Here is a 7,721-nt window from a genome sequence, read left to right on the forward strand (position 1 = left end):
TACTGATGAGAGATTAAGATAATTATTTTTAGTACTTCTGTTGTCTTTTAAATGTTCCTTTTTTGGAACAGCAAAACAAGACATGATTATATTGGGAGAAGAATGGTGACCCAAGAACTAGATGGCCTTCTTCTGGTACGGTTCTTTCACTATCTGATATATCTCTGAAGTGTGATCAAAGGTAACTGATCATAACTAGATAATCGTTAAAGCCCCTATCCTCCCTCCCTTTCTGTATTTTTCCCTTTCTTCCCTTATTGGTACTAAGACCTTGATACCAAGTTGTTCACAACTGGCCCACATTCTGTGTTGAAATGACGGTGCATGTTGGAGACAAACATACAAATAAATACCATATGGTTATATTACTACTGTGAAAATGTATGTAGAAAATGCTGGGGTAATATGGACTATTTTCTTAATAATCTAATTTCTTACCTAGTAGACAGTCAACATTTCCAATCATGGAAATGAACTAGTGTCCACATAACTGAAATCCTTCACATCTGGCTATCTTTAGGCCCTAAATTATGTGAAATTCACTGAGTATTTTCCACAGAGTGCTTTGTTTACTGTTGTAAAATCTTAAATCAAAATGTTACATCAAAGGAAGAGTTGCATCAAAAGAACCTCAGCAAAACCTCAAAACAACCAAACACTCCACTTGTCTGTTTAAATTATTAGCAAAAGCAGCTCTGTTATCCCAGCTTCTAAGCTAACCAGACTCATCATTTTGGCCTTTCATGTATGCTTTTCCCATGGCCAAAACGTCCACAAATTACTAATAAATGCTGGCAAGGAGAGAGGTTAAAACCAGGAAGCCATGCGTTTTAGCTGACAAAACATTCATTGAAATGCTATCTGGGTGAAGCACTGAGAAATTAATCGTCTGAGTAGTCTAAATTATAGTACATGAAGAATGCAACTTGCTAGGGAGACATACCTTCAGCATTATTTGAGGTTAATTTAAACCAACATGTAAATGTTTGTATGCTTCATGTGTGGTATCCCAAAAGGTTGTGTTTTCTCTTTTGATCTTTGAATATGCTGATCGCCTTTCATGAACAGTGGCATTCAATGCACTTTGAAAAAAACACAATCTTTTTCTTTGAAGGTAAGTTGTAAGAAAGAGAAATCATTAAAGCCTGGAGTGCAGAATTGTTGTCGACTGAAATGGTATCAAGTGAGTTCAATGCCCCATATTTTAAAAATGGGCATGATCTCTGTTATTACTAACAAAAAAATCTGCATTTTATGTGATATCTGACATGGGAAAGGGATGCTTGATGAGTAGCCAATGATGTTGAACTGGCTGTATTTTCCGACTGACTTGTTTTTCTTATGAAGGCAGCATTTTAGTAAAATTGTGTTTGTCTTTCTTTCTGATAGGGTCTAATTGAAGTTTGAAGGTTCATTACACAGTGCCTGGGAATATGTTGTCAAATACAATTCACCTCTCCCACAGTGAATGTTGGCATGATTTTATAGGACAGGGTACTCTAGAGCTCAGCTGTCACAATATTTGGCTCCAGTTTCATTCATAATGGACAGAATATCTACAATGTTTTGAATCCCTACTTTCAAATGTCAGCACACTGGAACAAATATTAAAGAATGGGTTTGAATCTAAGTAGATGAGTATTTCCTTCAAGCAACATGTTATAGGCTAAATGTTGTTTCCTTCAATTATGTTGAAACAATGTAACCTTAAATGTTTCACAGATGTATCACTTGAAATCCAAAACACATACTACTCATCAAAGTCATCTTTATTTAAGCTTAGGAAGAAAAATAAAAATCTGAAATGTTTGCTCTTAGTCCACACACACTTCTCATCTGGCAGGACATTTCTGAATTTATTTGGGAAATTGAATATATGTCAGGTAGGTTTGGGTTGCTGGGTAAATGAGAGTACTTCAGTGTCAGGACTGTTTTTATTAACAGATTTTATAAACTGGCTTGGTAGTTTCCAATTCTGTGGCAAGAACAATCTATCATAATAAACCTGTAACATAAAAGTACAGAATACATTCCTGTTTCAAGAGTCTATAAGAGGAGTCCCCCTCATGAACAGTTTATATGAGAGGATTATAAAATGAAGTTCAGCAGTAGCATAAGCAACTGCAGTGAATGGTGTGTTGTTAAGGTTCTTTAAATCATGAAAAAAATATACTTTCAAGGATTTATTAATCTTACTCCAAATATATATATTTTGGTAAATAGCAATTGGAAAGAAGGGTTTGTATTTCTTAGAAGCACTGAGCTGACCAATATATTGGAAAACTAAGTAAAGCAGGCCAGTGATCTCTGTTCTGAGTGAAATATTTTGCTCTGTTTGACATCTGGGTGCAATGATGGCTATGTCAGTGTCACTTTATTTTTCTCTCATGCAAGTTTGATAAAACTCTTTAAATACTAATGTGTATTTTAGAAAACACAAATTCTGTTATATTCCAGGAGGAAGGAAATTGCCTTAGGATATGAATCAGATTTGATAACATGATCATAAACTGAACTATCTTATTTATTTAATTATTCTAAATTGAAAACATCATGAAAGATAACTGGGATTTTTCCATTTTTATTTTACTCTTGTTTTTTGCTTATTTGAATCATTCGTTTTATTCTTTCTACTCAGGGTAAGCTCTCAAAAGGAAAGGAGAAGTAATTCAATGTATGTAAGTTTCTAAGTGTAGGTATTTTTCAACAAACACATAAACAATCATCGATGACATTATTACTTATGTCACATAAAAACTGTGTTTAAACAGATTAAAAATATTTTCTGGTGAGTTTTATTTATTTTAAAATGTTTACAAGTGAATTGTCAAGATGTCTCCCAATATTATTTCCTTTCCAGATAGCAATCTTTAAATCCTGCTTAAGTCATCTTTTATTCCAGTTTTCCTTTTTTTGAGTGTAAAGGCAATAAATTATAACAGTAAAAGACTTATACTCTTTGTCCCATAGTTTCTCTTTTCTGTTGAAATATAGCTTGCTCTTTGGAATATTAACATGTAAACTAGAGGTTTTTTTTTTTTTTTTTTTTTTTGAACAATCTGACTATTCTAAAACACTTTTTAGGATATCACTAATTGTCAATAAGGAATTGAGATCCACAGATAAACTTATCAGGAACAGAAAATTGTTTTGAATACATTTTTAATATTTAAATAGTCACAGATCAGAACTAAATTTTTTTTTAAAGATTCTGTTAAATAGGTAGGACTTCACATTGGATTCAACCTGGTATTTAAAATGCAAATACTTTTTGATTTCTCTTTTTGCTAAGTAATATTCTAAGAGATTAGCCATACATTTTAAAATGTTGTGACTGCTTTTATGTTTCATGTTTGTATAAATGTAGAGATTAGACACTTGTTTAAGATCCTTAAAGATGTGAGGTAAATTATTTTTGGGAAATACCAATTTCTTTCTGTAATTTCTACCTTCTGTGAACAACTTCTTGAAGACTGTTCTGTTGCTCTTGGTTTATACACAGGTCCCTTAAAGTAAAAAAATAAAAAATAAGAAACAATACATAAGGACAAAGACTGGAAATAAAAGAAAAATAATTTAAACTCAAGGGATTTTCTTGGGTAAGGCTTCAGAGAATGTTCCAGTTGTTCTTAAGAAAAACATTGTATATAAAGGCCACATTTAGCTGAATAGACTGAAAAATTCTTATTATTTTGAGAAATGATTCAATTGTTGTCTCAATGCTAAATATTCATAAAAACTATCCATTCATTAATCCTTTTTAAACTGAAGTAATTAGAAAAAGCAGGTCAATGTGCAAAGAAATGGGCTTTTCTTCATCAAATGGTTAATTCTTTATTAAATGGTTATTCTTTAAAATGAGCAAAGATGAGCTCAGCAAATAAGGTACTTGTAATAATGAAAGTACTATATGCAGGAATACTGGCTTTTTGTTTTTAATCTGCAATTGGTTAATTAAATTTCATTGTAGATGTATTGCATAAAATACATTTGAAAGGCACCATTCTTCCTCATAATACAACTAGTGAAGGTCCAAATTTCAGTGACTCAAGTGTAGGTGGGAAAAAGTCCTCACAAACTTTACGCAAATTGTTAGAAAAGCTTATGTAAACATGACTACTATGAATACAGACCAGGGATGTGCCCCAGAGTCAATGGGTTCAATTCACTTGCTGCCATAATGCTTTCAGGCCTAGGCTCTTTGCAGACAGAGAGCAGCATCAGGGAATGGTTATTACCTGTGCCCAGCAGGGTTTGTTCAACTGCTAATGGTCAAGGTAGATTCAAGCCCTCTATCATTCCCAGAGACATACAAAATCAAATACTGACTTAAAGAGAAATATAAATGAAATAAGTTCTAAAAGGAAAAGAAAACAAAGAAATGTCTTTTACAAGGCACTAAAGAAAGACACAAGGGAACATTCATATAGATTATTTTATTAAATATTTATTGAGCAAAATATTTGTGCCAGGCACTGTTAGATTGGCCTCATGAGCTTTGCATGGGCACCCACTTGCTATACATCAGGCTTGGAAACATACTCCTGACCAGCATTTATGCTAGACGTGATTTATGTCTCATACTGTGCTAAGGGGGTGACTAAAATCTATATTGACCAATACTTGATGAGTATATTTGACAGATGTTTAAAAGTTAACCCTGCTCAAAAATGTAACGGGATCTTTGCTAATCAGGATCATAGGTTTGCATGGGTTCCTAGGAGGAAAAGAATGAGTGGGACCAGTTTATACACCAAGCATCAAAGGACTCCATTCTCACCCTAGGGAAACACGGATTTTACTGCTCAGGGGATGATGAAAATTTGATTCCGACTTTTACACCTCAGATTATTTCTATTAATTACACCTCAGATTATTATCTCAGATTATTATCTATTACACCTCAGATTATTTCTATTATTCAGTCTTAGCCTAAGATTCCCAGCCCCAGGTCCAGCGTTGCTCAAGGGTAAGATCACAGACCTAGTGCCTGCATTATTTCCCTTCTGTGCAAATCGTGAGGGCCAATTTTGCTCTCTAAAAATTTGCATTAAACAGACCAATCACTAGATTCCTTCTACAGATCAAAATGCATTTATTCAGTCAAACAAAAGGGAATCCATGTGAAGCAACTAAGGAAGGGCTTTCCCTCCAGTCTGGTGAGCAGTGGCTGTGGCTCTGCTGGCTCTATTTTGGGAGGTCTTTATAAACAACCACAATTAAGCTGTAGATGTACTCATGCCCTAGATGTAACCATCTGTTCTGGGGAATATGGCTTGATAAACCCATTGGTGTCTAACATTTATTCATGTCATTCATTCTTTCATTCATTTATTCAAACAAATATTTTTGAGCTCTTATGAGGTGCAAGGCACTGTTCTAAGCAATGGGAAAACAGAAGTAAACAATTCCCCATTGTTATGATGTTTTTATTTTAGAGGGGATAGGAAGAAGGAGAAAAAGCCAATGAATAAGGAAAGAAATAAATCAACAAGATAATTTCATATAATGTTAAGGATGGAAAGAAATGAAAACAGGTGTTGGAATAGATCATGGGGTGGGAGTTAATTGAAGGGGTAGTCAAGAAAGGCCCTGCTAAAGAAGTGTTGGGTTGGTTAGAGCCCAGCGAGGGACTTTCCAGCTCTGGACATGTTTCTAGAGAAATGCAGAGGTCCTAATATGGGAATGAACATCTCATGTAGGGTATAGCTTCTCATGTTTGAGGAACAGAAACAAGGCCCTAAAGGCTCTAATATTGTGAGCCAGGATAAGGGCAGCCAGGGTAAGGGCAGATGACATCTAGAGACAGGTAGGGGCCAGGTAGGACCTTGTACTGTGTATGTAGGACCTTGTACATGTAGGAGTCAGATCACGTGGGACCTTGTGCTTCCTTTAAATTTTATTCTAAATATTGGGAATTGATTAGATGATTTTAAAAATAATACTTGCTTAATACTGTGTCACTCTGCCTACTCTCTGAGAAACAGATCATAAGGAGACAAGGGTTGGAGGCAAGCAGTGCTTCTACAGAAGACTTTGATGGGTTCAGTTTCTATAATTTCCAAACTCTGCAGGAGACCACTACAGCTTCCTCCTCAGTTACTCTTATTTACTTATGGGCCCAAACCCCTGGGCAGTTAAAATCTGGCATCAATAACACTATCAATTCTGGCTAACACCTTGGCCAGTGAGAAGGGTTAATATAACAGGAGGGAAGATGACAGATGGAAAACCATTTCTTTTACCTCTTTTTTGGTCTCCACAGGTTGACAATAACACGTTGTAATAATCACATGTATGCAATTTACCAGAAGTTTTGAAATCTTAGATTACCACTAACATTCGAATTTCTAAAAGCAGTGGACATGAATTCCTGCAGCTCTCTGAGAATAGATTTTAGCTATTAATATTATATTACAACTTCCTACATAGTTTTAAAAATTTAGGTTAATGATTCCTGTGAATTTATTTTTATTTTTTTGAAATGGGGTCTCACTCTGTTGCCCAGGCTGGGGTGTAGTGGTGTGATCTCAGCTCATTGCAACTTTGCCTCCCAGGCTCAAGCGATCCTCCTGCCTCAGCTACGAGAGTAGCTGGGATTACAGATTCACGCCACTACACCCAGCAAACTTTTGTATTTTTAGTAGATATGAGGTTTCACCATGTTGTCCAGGCTGTTCTCAAACTCCTGAGCTCAAGTGATCCACCCACCTAGACCTCCCAAAGTGCTGGGACTACAGGCATGAGCCACCTGTGAATTTAAAGTAAATTAATATTATGTACACAGAAGTTACAACAAAAATGCTTGTATTTGGATAAAACAAAAAAAATAAAAGTACTATAAAAGTGAAAGATACTACATACTTTAGGAACAACTGGTATTTGTATGCAAGTGGGCCTAAATCTAATGTTGTGTGAAGATCAAAGCCAAGTACAATTGTAGCTCATGTTGCAGTTATTTCGAGGTCTCAAAAGGGATAACAAAAATCTATAACAGAAAACAGAATCTGGGTTAAAATCAGTGGAAATAATTTTTATTTCAGAATTAAATAAATTGAGTGAAATGAAGTATCTGGCTCTTGGAGGAAAATATGATATCTTATTCTTTAAATGTCTTTAAATTTATAAGTCATAAGCTGCAAGTCAGTAGCATCATTATGTTGATGAATTACCTGGTTTAATTCTTATAAAAATTGAAATTATCTTCTGAACTCTAAGTCATATTTTAGCCACAGTTATTTTTTTGTTTTGTTTAATCAATAATTCCTGAAAGAATGAAACTTATTTGACTTTTATTACGTGACAAGGTTTAAAAAAATTTGCTTGAATAAAACATTATGGAGTCTGAATTCAAAGCATAAAGGCAGAAAGTAAAGTATGAAGATCTTTCAAACGTCTGTCACTTTTAATAATTTTGTTCTATGTCATATGACCTACGAATGTTAAGAGTCTGTAAGAGTTTCTTCAGCTGCATTTGATTTTACCAACACCCTGTGGGTACAGTTAAGAAGATGACTTATTTGAGGCTTTATAACTAAAATTGGATATGGTTCAAACGTTCAACAGATATAAACATATTTTAATTAAGAATAAATATTTTTATAAGATTGCTGAAATGACTTCTCTCAAAAATTTATGCCGGAACATCAACAAATAAATTTGCATTACAAAATAGAAAATTCAATTGTGGAAAATCATATTCTAACTTATTCTGATGATGT

General features: G+C 34.3%; 1 protein-coding gene across 6 annotated transcripts in view; it reads left to right on the forward strand.

Annotated features, from left to right (window-relative positions):
• The window catches only part of LAMA2 (laminin subunit alpha 2), a 631,365-nt gene that overhangs the window by 80,309 nt on the left and 543,335 nt on the right, over positions 1–7,721 (forward strand). The gene's annotated exons all lie outside the window — the stretch shown is intronic.

Source organism: Gorilla gorilla, chromosome 5, assembly GCF_029281585.2.
Source record: "Gorilla gorilla gorilla isolate KB3781 chromosome 5, NHGRI_mGorGor1-v2.1_pri, whole genome shotgun sequence".
Lineage (NCBI taxonomy): Eukaryota > Metazoa > Chordata > Mammalia > Primates > Hominidae > Gorilla > Gorilla gorilla.